We start from the raw sequence: 12246 nt of genomic DNA on the forward strand, positions 1-12246 counted from the left end.
TTCCAGAAGAGAAAGAGAATGCCAGTTAGCCTGAAGCAGATGAAGACTAAGAGGATGGGAGGGGCCAGGTCATGTAAAGGGAATTTGGTTTAATTCTAAGTACCTAGAAAGCTGTTGAGGATGCTTAAGTTGGGGCATGACGTGATCTGAATTGTGTATCTAACAGATCTCCCTGGCTGTGGAGAATAGATTAGGGTTTGAGAGGAATGAAGCAAAAAGGGAAGCAGGGAGATCAGCTAGGAGACTGTTACTTGTAGTCCATGTGAGAGATAAGAGTGGTAGAGATGAATGAAGTAGTGAATTCAGGATATGTTTTGTGGCTGAAGTCAAGCTAACTGGCTGAAGGTTTGGATATTGGAGATGAGGAAGGGAAAAAGAGGAAAGAAATCACCTACATTTACAGAGTTCCACTTTGTGCCAGGTGCATTTAATTATCTCATTTAATATTCACGATAGCCCTAAGGTTGATAACTCGCATTATTCATGCATTCTTCAACAGTTATCCAACAACCACCGTGTCCCAGGCACCCTTCTAAGTGCTGGGAAAAGAGCAGCAAATATCACAGATAAGGTGTTTGCTCACAAGGATCAAGTGTTCTTTAGGGAGAAGACCAACAATCTATAAGTAAACAACAAATAAATTATAATAAAAAAGCAATAACTGCAATGGGGAAAAAGATATTAATGGGCTAGATAGTAACTTGGGGTGTGGTACTCCTCTTTTTTATATGACATCCTAGAAAGCCTAAGGAGGTGACATTTGTGCCTGAAACTTGAATGATAGGTAGCTATTATCATCCTTGTCTTACAGATGTGGGAACTGAGACTTAGTCATATAGGCAGCTCACAGGATTTATTTCTTCTGGAAGGCCCTGATGAGCTGGGTATGTAGGAATTAGATTGTACTGGAGGACAGGCTTTGTAAAACTAAAGAACCATCTAATGCTTTAAAAATTCCAGACATACAAAAGTCATTTCAATGAGCCACTTCTTAATCTGGCCTCATAAAGGAACTCAAATACCTTTTTTTCTAATGGGTAAAGGAAGTTCCTTGCAGACCAGAAATTTTATGTTGGATTATTGAGACTGAGTGAGGTAGTTGGTGATTCTAGATTGAATCTTAAGCATTGTAAGATAGAACAAAGAACTGGATTCAATTAAACTTAAAATATTTATTCATCTCCTACTTTGTGCCAGATACTTCTACTATGTGTTACACACTAGAGATATAATAAGCGATGCCTTTTATGTTATTTGTCTTTTCAGATTAACTCTTCACTCTTTTTTACCCAGATATGTATCTAGGAGGCAGACCTGGCCCCCTGGATCTTAGTGGGGTCCAGCTAAAGGGACGTCCTCACAGAATTCAGATGGAGGAAGGAGAGCATCTGTGTCCACACCAAAGGTCATAGCACCTCTCAAGGTGCCCCCAACACACACCAACACAGCGCCTTTGTTCTTTTTCCAGTAACTCCCTTCCCTCACCCATCAGGCCTACAGTAGTAACAGCCTCCCTAATACTTACCCTGACATACTGCTCTGCCCCTCGTGTTTTCCCTATACCCTGCCCACACCTTTGTAAATAGTGTCTTTATTAGATCACCCTCAAATTCTCTTATTTTCAGTCAGGAAGAAAGCAAAAGGCTTAAGAAAAAGGGCTTTTTCCTCTTGTAGCTTTTTCTTTTTATGCAGGAAAAGAATACCTCACAGCAGATTTTTACCTACACTAATTGAACAAAACTCTATCATACGGCCATCCATCTCTAGCTGTAAAGGAAACAGAATTTTAGCATTTCTTTTCCACCTCTAAAGTAAAGGAAGGCAAAAAAGAAGGTGCTTAAGAGCAAACATTTAGTGAGCCAATAGTTTTTGCTTATTAAATGTCAATCACCACCTATACTCTAAAAACTACAAGACACGCACAAGAGAAATTAAAGAAGACACCAAAAAATGGAAATCTATCCTGTGTTTGTGAATAGGAAAAACTAGTATTGTCAAAATGGCCATCCTGACCAGAGCAATTTACAGATTCAATGCAATCCTTATCAAAATACCAACAGCATTCTTCAATGAACTAGAACAAATAGTTCTAAAATTCATATGGAACCACAAAAGACCCCAAATAGCCAAAGCAATCCTGAGAAAGAAGAACAAAGCTGGGGGGATTACACTCCCTGACTTTAAGCTCTACTACAAAGCTACAGTAACCAAAACAATTTGGTACTGGCACAAGAATAGACACATAGATCAATGGAACAGACTAGAGAGCCCAGAAATAAACCCATGCATATATGGTCAATTAATATATGATAAAGGAGCTGTGAACATACAATGAGGAAAAGGCACCCTCTTCAACAACTGGTGTTGGCAAAACTGGACAGCTATATGTAAAAGAATGAAACTGGATTATTGTCTAACTCCATACACAAAGGTAAATTCAAAATGGATCAAAGACCTGAATGTAAGTCATGAAACCATAAAACTCTTAGAAGAGGACTAAGAGTTACCAAAGGGAAAGGGACTGGGGAGGATGGGTGATAAGGGAGGGATAAGGGGGAAAAAGGGGCATTATGATTAGCACACATAATGTATTTGGGGGGGACATGGGAAAGGCAGTATGAACAGAGAAGACAAGTAATGATTCTATAGCATCTTAGTACGCTGATGGACAGTGACTATAATGGGGATGTGGCGGGGACTTGGTAATAGGGGCAGTGTAGTAACCGTAATGTTGTTCAAGTAATTGTACATTAACAATATCAAAAAAATGTAAAAGACCAATGAAACTAAGAACTGGTTCTTTGAAGATAAACAAAATGGGTAAACATTTAGCTAGACTTATCAAGAAAAAAAGGAAGAGGACTCAAATAAAATTATATAAAATATCTTACCTTATTATCAAATAATAGAAAAGGGGGATATTCTTTGCATATATGCTAAACAGAACACTTTTCTAAAAATGAGGTTTCCAAACTATTTTGAAATGGATGAAAAGGGCAGAGATAATCTTATTAGTGTCATCAGGAATTTAAACATAATGGATGCCAGATTGTTCTACCTATGTATAATTCATCTTCCTGTGACTTGCTGACCTTTGAAAAGGGCACTGAGAGTTGCCTAACTATACAGAGAAAAAACATCCTCTATGAATACCCATGTGTTACAAATAACTGGGGCTGACAAGTATTTTATATTACTATCATCGTCTAATCTATGCATCTTAATTTGTTAAAAGTATTTTATTTACCCTTTAAGTTTCCAAATTTCATTAATATTAGAGCATTATTCTTGATCTTCATTCTCCAATGTACACACACATGAATATTTAATATATATATGTCCATTAAACTATCATGCTGATAGCTGAATCTATAAAATTTTCTAAATAAATTCTTAAGAATCAGGAGAGAAAAAAACTCTTAGAAGAAAACATAGGCAAAAATCTCTTGAATATAAACATGAGCAACTTTTTCCAGAATGCATCTCCTCAGGCAAGGGAAATAGAAAATGAGCAAGTGGGACTACATCAAACTAAAAAGCTTCTGTTCAGCAAACGACACCATCAGTAGAACAAAAAGGAATCCTATAGTATGGGAGAATATATTCTTAAATGACTCATCTGATAAGGGGTTAACATCCAAAATATATAAAGAGCCCATATGCCTTAACACCCAAAAAACAAATAACTTGATCAAAAACTGGGCAGAGGACCTGAACAGATACTTCTACAAAGAAGAAATACAAATGACTAATAGGCACATGAAAAGATGTTCTACATTGCTAATCATCAGAGAAATGCAAATCAAAACCACAATGAGATATCACCTCATACCAATTAGAATGGCCACTATCCAAAGGACAAGAAATAGCAAATGCTGGCAAGGGTGCTGAGAAACAGGAACCCTCCTAAACTGTTGGTAGGAATGCAAATTGGTGCAACTGCTGTGGAAAAAGCAATATGGAGGTCCCTCAAAAAACCAAATATAGAAATAGCATGTGATTCACCAATTCCATTCAAGAATTTACCCAAAGAAAACAAAATCCCAGATTCAAAAAGATACATGCACCCCTATGTTTATCGCCACATAATTTACAATAGACAAAGTATGGAAGCAACCTAAGTGTCCATCAGTAGATGAATGGATAAAGAAGACATGGTACATACACACAATGGAATATTATTCAACCATAAAAAAGGAAATACTGCCATTTGCAACAACATGCATGGATCTAGAGGGAATTATGCTAAGTGAAATAAGCCAAGCAGAGAAAGACAAATACCATATGATTCCACTTGTTTGTGGAATATACAAACAAAGCAACACAAAAGGAACAAAACAGCATTAGATTCATAAACACTGAGAAGTGACTAAGTGCTAGTTACTAAGGAGGAGGAGAGTGGTGGGGACAGGGAAGAGAGGGAAGGGAACTGTTGAAGCACTGTGATGTGCATTTGATAGAGTTAAAAAAACAAAAAAAAAAAAAAATATATATATATATATATAAATCTCCAAGTGCCTAGCTAGCTCAGTTGGTAGAGCATGAGACTCTTAAATACCAACCACCTTAAAAAGTAATCATAGTACATATCTATCGATAACCACCCTAAATGTAAATGGATGGAATGGGCCAATCAAAAGACACAGAGTAATAGAATGGATAAAAAAGCAAGAACCATCCATATGCTGCTTACAAGAGACTCAACTCAAACTCAAAGATATACACAGAATAAAAGTGAAAGGATGGAAAAAAATATTTCATGCAAGCAATACAGAGAAAAAAACAGGTGTTGCAGTACTTGTATCAGACAAAATAGACTTCAAAACAAAGAAAGTAACAAAAGATAAAGAAGGACATTACATAATGATAAAGGGGTCAGTCCAACAAGAGGATATAACCATTATAAATATATATGCACCCAACACAGGAGTACTGACATATGTGAAACAAATACTAACAGAATTAAAGGAGGAAATAGAATGCAATGCACTCATTTTAGGAGACTTCAACACACCACTCACTCCAAAGGACAAATCAACCAGACAGAAAATAACACAGAGGCACTGAACAACACACTAGAAAAGATGGACCAAACAGACATCTACAGAACTCTACACCCAAAAGCAGCAGGATACACGTTCTTCTCAAGTGCACATGGAACATTTTCCAGAATAAACCACATACTAGGCCACAAAAGGAAACTCAGTAAATTAAAAAAGATTGAAATTCTACCAACCAACTTCTCAGATCACAAAGGTATAAAACTAGAAATAAATTGTACAAAGAAAACAAAAAAGGCTCATAAACACATGGAGGCTTAACAACATGCTCCTAAATAATCAATGGATCAATGACCAAATTAAAACAGAGATCAAGCAATATATAGAGACAAATGATAACAACAGCACAAAGCCCCAACTTCTGTGGGACACAGCGAAGGCAATTCTAAGAGGAAACTATAATGCAATCCAGGCCTATTTAAAGATGGAAGAGCAACCCAAAATGAATAGTCTAATGTCACAATTATTGAAACTGGAAAAAGAAAACAAATGAGGCCCAAAGTCAGCAGAAGCAGGGACATAATAAAGATCAGAAAATAAATAAATAAAATTGAGAAGAATAAAACAATAGAAAAGAATCAATGAAATCAAGAGCAGGTTCTTTGAGAAAATAAACAAAATAGACAAACCCCTAGCCAGACTTATTAAGAGAAAAGGAGAATCTACACACATAAAGAGAATCAGAAAAGAGAAAGGAAAAATCATGACAGACCCCACATAAATACAAAGAATTATTAGAAAATACTATGAAAATCTATATGGTAACAAGCTGGAAAAACTAGAAGAAATGGACAACTTCCTAGAAAAATACAACCTTCCAAGACTGACCAAGGAAGAAACACAAAATCTAAACAGACTGATTACCAGCAAAGAAATTGAATCGGTAATCAAAAAACTACCCCAGAACAAAACTCCCGGGTCAGATGGATTCACTGCTGAATTTTATCAGACATATAGAGAAGACATAATACCCATTCTCCTTTAAGTTTTCCAAAAAATAGAAGAGGAGGGAACACTTCCAAACTCATTCTACGAGGTCAACATCACTCTAATACCAAAACCAGGCAAAGACACCACAAAAAAAGAAAATTACAGACCAATATCCCTGACGAACATACATGCAAAAATACTCAACAAAATATTAGCAAACTGAATTCAAAAATACATAAAGAGGATCATACACCATGATCAAGTGGGATTCATCTCAAAGATGCAAGGATGGTACAACATTCGAAAATCCATCAACATCATCCACCACATCAACAAAAAGAAAGACAAAAACCATATGATCATCTCCATAGATGCTGAAAAAGCATTCAACAAAATTCAACATCCATTCATGATAAAAACTCTCAACAAAATGTGTATAGAGGGCAGGTACCTCAACATAATAAAGGCCATATATGATAAACCCACAGGAAACATCATACTGAACAGTGAAAAGCTGAAAGTTTCTCCTCTGAGATCGGGAACAAGACAGGGATGCCCACTCTCCCCACTGTTATTTAACATAATACTGGAGGTCCTAGCCACGGCAATTAGACAAAACAAAGAAATACAAGGAACCCAAATTGGTAAAGAAGTTAAACTGTCACTATTTGCAAATGACATGATATTGTACATAAAAAACCCTAAAGACTCCACTCCAAAACTAGTAGAACTGATACCGGAATACAGCAAAGTTGCAGGATACAAAACTAACACGCAGAAATCTGTGGGTTTCCTATACACTAACAATGAACTAATAGAAAGAGAAATCAGAAATCAGGAAAACAATTCCATTCACAATTGCATCAAAAAGAATAATATACCTAGGAATAAACCTAACCAAGGAAGTGAAAAACCTATACCCTGAAAACTACAAGACACTCTTAAGAGAAATTAAAGAGGACACTAACAAACAGAAACTCATCCCATGCTCTTGGCTAGGAAGAATTAATATTATCAAAATGGCCATCCTGCCTAAAGCAATCTGCAGATTCAATGCAATCCCTATCAAAATACCAACAGCATTTTTCAACAAACTGGAATAGATAGTTCTAAAATTCATATGGAACCACAAAAGACTCTGAATAGCCAAAGCAATCTGGAGAAGAAAGAATAAAGCAGGGGGATCTTGCTTGCCAACTTCAAGCTCTACTACAAAGCCACAGTAATCAAGACAATTTGGTACTGGCACAAGAACAGAGCCACAGACCACTGGAACAGAATAGAGTCCAGATATTAACCCAAACATATACAATCAATTAATATATGATAAAGGAGTCATGGATATACATTGGGGAAATGACAGCCTCTTCAACAGCTGGTGTTGGCAAAACTGGACACCTACATGTAAGAGAATGAAACTGGATCATTGTCTAACCCCATACACAAAAGTAAATTCATAATGGATCAAAGACCTGAATGTAAGTCATGAAACCATAAAACTCTTAGGAAAAAAACATAGGCAAAAATCTCTTGGACAGGATCACGGGAAGATGGTGGCATGAGTAGTTCAGTGGAAATCTCCCCAAAACATATATATTTATGAAAATACAATAAATACAAATATTCCTAAAAGAGACACCAGTAGATACAGTACAACAGCCAGGATACATCTACATCTGCGAGAACTCAACATCACACGAAGGGGGTAAGATACAAGCCATGGCCAGGTGGGACCCGAACGCTCCCCCACCTCAGAACCCAGTGGGAAGAAAGGAGTCAGAACAGGGAAGGAGTGAAAGCCCAGGACTGCTAAACAACCAGCTCTAGAAATGGGCATCCGGAGCACAGACACAAGGTGCATGGGTGCTGGATATTAGAGAAATGGAATAGCAAAACCTGCAGGCAGGTCCCCACAACAGGTACCCCTGAGACAAAAGAAAAGCAAGTGCTTTTTACAAGTCTTGAAGAGACAGGGACCCCACAGCTGGACGAAGTCGTCCCGGCACACGTAGCCAGCAGCTGGGAATCCTGGGGAACTTCAGGTGCCCTAACCCCCTGGGTGGCAGCGAAGCTCTGAAGCCCCTCATGGCACTAAGCAGCCTGCCAGTTGTTACCCCAACTGGCGAGGACCCTAACACTCCGGCCCAATAGTGGGAGAATGGCAGAGCGCGCCAGGGGCAGTGGCGCCAGAGTGGACCAGGAGCGGCCCACATGCACCAGGGGCGCCAGAGGGGACCAGGAGCAGCTCATGCGAGCCCACCATGGCAGCAACTGAGCAGCTGAGGAGCGGCCCGTGTGCACTGGCAGCAGTGGCGACAGAGGAGCCCGGGAGAGGTCTGCGCGAGCCCGCAGCGGAGGTGACCCAGCGGCCCAGGAGCAGCCTGCATGTGCCAGCGATGGCAGTGCCAGAGGGGCACAGGAGAGGCCTGCGTGCACCTGCAACAGTGCCAGAGGGAGCATCTGTGCTCACAGCAGCTGACCAGAATCCCAGCGCGATGCACAGTTGCCTCGCCTGGACCAGACCCAAAGGCTGCTGCTGGCACACAGCTGCCTGGCAGGGGCACCGCTATTGAGGAGGAGCACAGCTGGCATGCCTGCCACTCCCCGTAGGGCTCCGCACTGCTCTGACAGAGACCCTGCTCACAGCAGCTTAGGGGATTAACCCAGTGGCTGCTCCAGGAGTGTGGGTAACCGACACAGGCAGCGGAGAAGGGCAAAGCATCCATCAAGCAGGAAAGGACTTTCTTCTCCCAGCTGACACACCCACAACCTGCCTACAGCCACCACTATCACCATGAAAAGGCAAAAAAATTTAGTCCAGTCCAAAATAGTTCAGAAAACCCCTGAGAGAGGATCTGCAGAGACAGACCTAACCAGTCTCCCTGAAAAAGAATTCAAAATAAAAATCATAAACATGCTGACAGAGCTGCAGAGAAATATACAAGAGCTAAGGGATGACATCTGGAGGGAGATTACAGAAATGAAACAATCTCTGGATGGATTTATAAGCAGAATGGATAAGATGCAAGAGGCCATTGATGGAATAGAAACCAGAGAACAGGAACACATAGAAGCTGATGCAGAGAGAGATAAAAGGATCTCCAGGAATGAAACAATATTAAGAGTACTGTGTGACCAATCCAAAAGGAACAATATCCGCATTATAGGGGTACCAGAAGAAGAAGAGAGAGAAAAATGGATAGAAAGTGTCTTTGAAGAAATAATTGCTGAGAACTTCCCCAAACTTGGGAGTAAATAGTTGCTCAGACTATGGAAGCACACAGAAATCCCAACAGAAGGGATCCAAAGAGGACAACACCAAGACACATAATAATTAAAATGGCAAAGATCAAGGACAAAGACAGAGTATTAAAGGCAGCCAGAGAGAGAAAAAAGGTCACCTACAAAGGAAAACCCATCAGGCTATCATCAGACTTCTCAACAGAAACCTTATAGGCCAGAAGAGAATGGCATGATATATTTAATGCAATGAAACAGAAGGGCCTTGAACCAAGGATACTGTATCCAGCATGATTATCATTTAAATATGAAGGAGGGATTAACAATTCCCAGACAAGCAAAAGTTGAGGGAATTTGCCTCACACAAACCACCCCTACAGGGTATTTTAGAGGGACTGCTCTGAATGGGAGCACTCCTAAAAAGAGCACAGAACAAAACACCCAACATATGAAGAATGGAGGAAGAGGAATAAGAAGGGAGAGAAATAATCATCAGACTGTGTTTGTAATAGCTCAATAAGTGAGTTAAGTTAGACAGTAATGTAGTAAAGAAGCTAACCTTGAACCTTTGGTAACCACGAATCTAAAGCCTGCAATGGCAATAAATTCATACCTTTCAATAATCACCCTAAATGTAAATGGACTGAATGCACCAATCAAAAGACACAGAGTAATAGAATGGATAAAAAAGCAAGATCCATCCATATGCTGCTTAAAAGAGACTCACCTCAAACCCAAAGAGACACACAGATTTAAAGTCAAGGGATGGAAAAAGATATTACAAGCAAACAACAGAGAGAAGAAAGCAGGTGTTGCAATTCTGGTATCAGACAAAACAGACTTCAAAATAAAGAAAGTAACAAAAGACAAAGAAGGACATTACATAATGATAAAGGGCTCAGTCCATCAAGAGGATATAACCATTATAAATATATATGCACCGAATACAGGAGCACCAACATACCTGAAACAAATATTAACAGAACTAAAGGAGGAAATAGAATGCAATGCATTCATTCTAGGAGACTTCAACACACCACTCACTCCAAAGGACAGATCCACCAGACAGAAAATAAGTAAGGACACAGAGGCACTGAACAACACACTAGAACAGATGGACCTAATAGACATCTACAGAACTCTACATCCAAAAGCAACAGGATACACATTCTTCTCAAGTGCACATGGAACATTCTCCAGAATAGACCACATACTGGGCCACAAAAAGAGCCTCAGTAAATTCCAAAAGATTGAAATCCTACCAACCAACTTTTCAGACCACAAAGGTATAAAACTAGAAATAAATTGTACAAAGAAAGCAAAAGGCTTACAAACACATGGAAGCTTAACAACATGCTCCTAAATAATCAATGGATCAACGACGAAATTAAAATGGAGATCCAGCAATATATGGAAACAAATGACAACAACAACACAAAGCCCCAACTTCTGTGGGACGCAGCACAAGCAGTCTTAAGAGGAAAGTATATAGCAATCCAGGCATATTTAAAGAAGGAAGAACAATTCCAAATGCATAGTCGAATGTCACAATTATTGAAATTGGAAAAAGAAGAATAAATGAGGCCTAAGGTTGGCAGAAGGAGGGACATAATACAGATCAGAGAAGAAATAAATAAAATTGAGAAGAATAAAACAATAGAAAAAAAATCAATGAAACCAAGAGCTGGTTCTTTGAGAAAATAAACAAAATAGATAAGCCTCTAGCCAGACTTACTAAGAGAAAAAGAGAGTCAATACACATCAACAGAATCAGAAACGAGAAAGGAAAAATCACGACAGACCAAGAGAAATACAAAGAATTATTAGAGAATACTATGATAACCTATATACTAACAAGCTGGAAAAACCTAAGAGAAATGGACAACTTTCTAGAAAAATACAACCTTCCAAGACTGACCCAGAAAGAAACAGAAAATCTAAACAGACCAATTACCAGCAATGAAATTGAAGCGGTAATCAAAAAACTACCCAAGAACAAAACTCCCGGGCCAGATGGATTTACCTCAGAATTTTATAAGACATACAGAGAAGACATAATACCCATTCTCCTTAAAGTTTTCCAAAACACAGAAGAGGAGGGAATACTCCGAAACTCATTCTATGAAGCCGACATCACCCTAATACCAAAACCAGGCAAAGATCCCACCAAAAAAGAAAACTACAGACCAATATCCCTGACGAACATAGATGCAAAAATACTCAGCAAAATATTAGCAAACCGAATTCAAAACTACATCAAGAGGATCATACACCATGATCAAGTGGGATTCATCCCAGGGATGCAAGGATGGTACAACATTCGAAAGTCCATCAACATCATCCACCACATCAACAAAAAGAAAGACAAAAACCACATGATCATCTCCATAGATGCTGAAAAAGCATTCAACAAAATTCAACATCCATTCATGATAAAAACTCTCAACAAAATGGGCATAGAGGGCAAGTATCTCAACATAATAAAGGCCATATATGATAAACCCACAGCTAACATCATATTGAACAGCAAGAGGCTGAAAGCTTTTCCTCTGAGATCGGGAACAAAACAGGGATGCCCACTCTTCCCACTGTTTCAACATAGTACTGGAGGTCCTAGCCACAACAATTAGACAAAACAAAGAAATACAAGGAATCCAAATTGGTAAAGAAGAAGTCAAACTGTCACTATTTGCAGATGACATGATATTGTACATAAAAAACCCTAAAGACTCCGCTCCAAAACTACTAGAACTAATACCTGAATTCAGCAAAGTTGCAGAATACAGAATGAACACACAGAAATCTGTGGGTTTCCTATACACTAACAATGAACTAATAGAAAGAGAAATCAGAAATCAGGAAAACAATTCCATTCACAATTGCATCAAAAAGAATAAAATACCTAGGAATAAACCTAACCAAGGAAGTGAAAGACCTATACCCTGAAAACTATAAGACACTCTGAAGAGAAATTAAAGAGGAGAGTAGCAAATGGAAACTCATCCCATGCTCTTGG

This window comes from Manis pentadactyla, chromosome 10 (genome assembly GCF_030020395.1).
Source record: "Manis pentadactyla isolate mManPen7 chromosome 10, mManPen7.hap1, whole genome shotgun sequence".
Lineage (NCBI taxonomy): Eukaryota > Metazoa > Chordata > Mammalia > Pholidota > Manidae > Manis > Manis pentadactyla.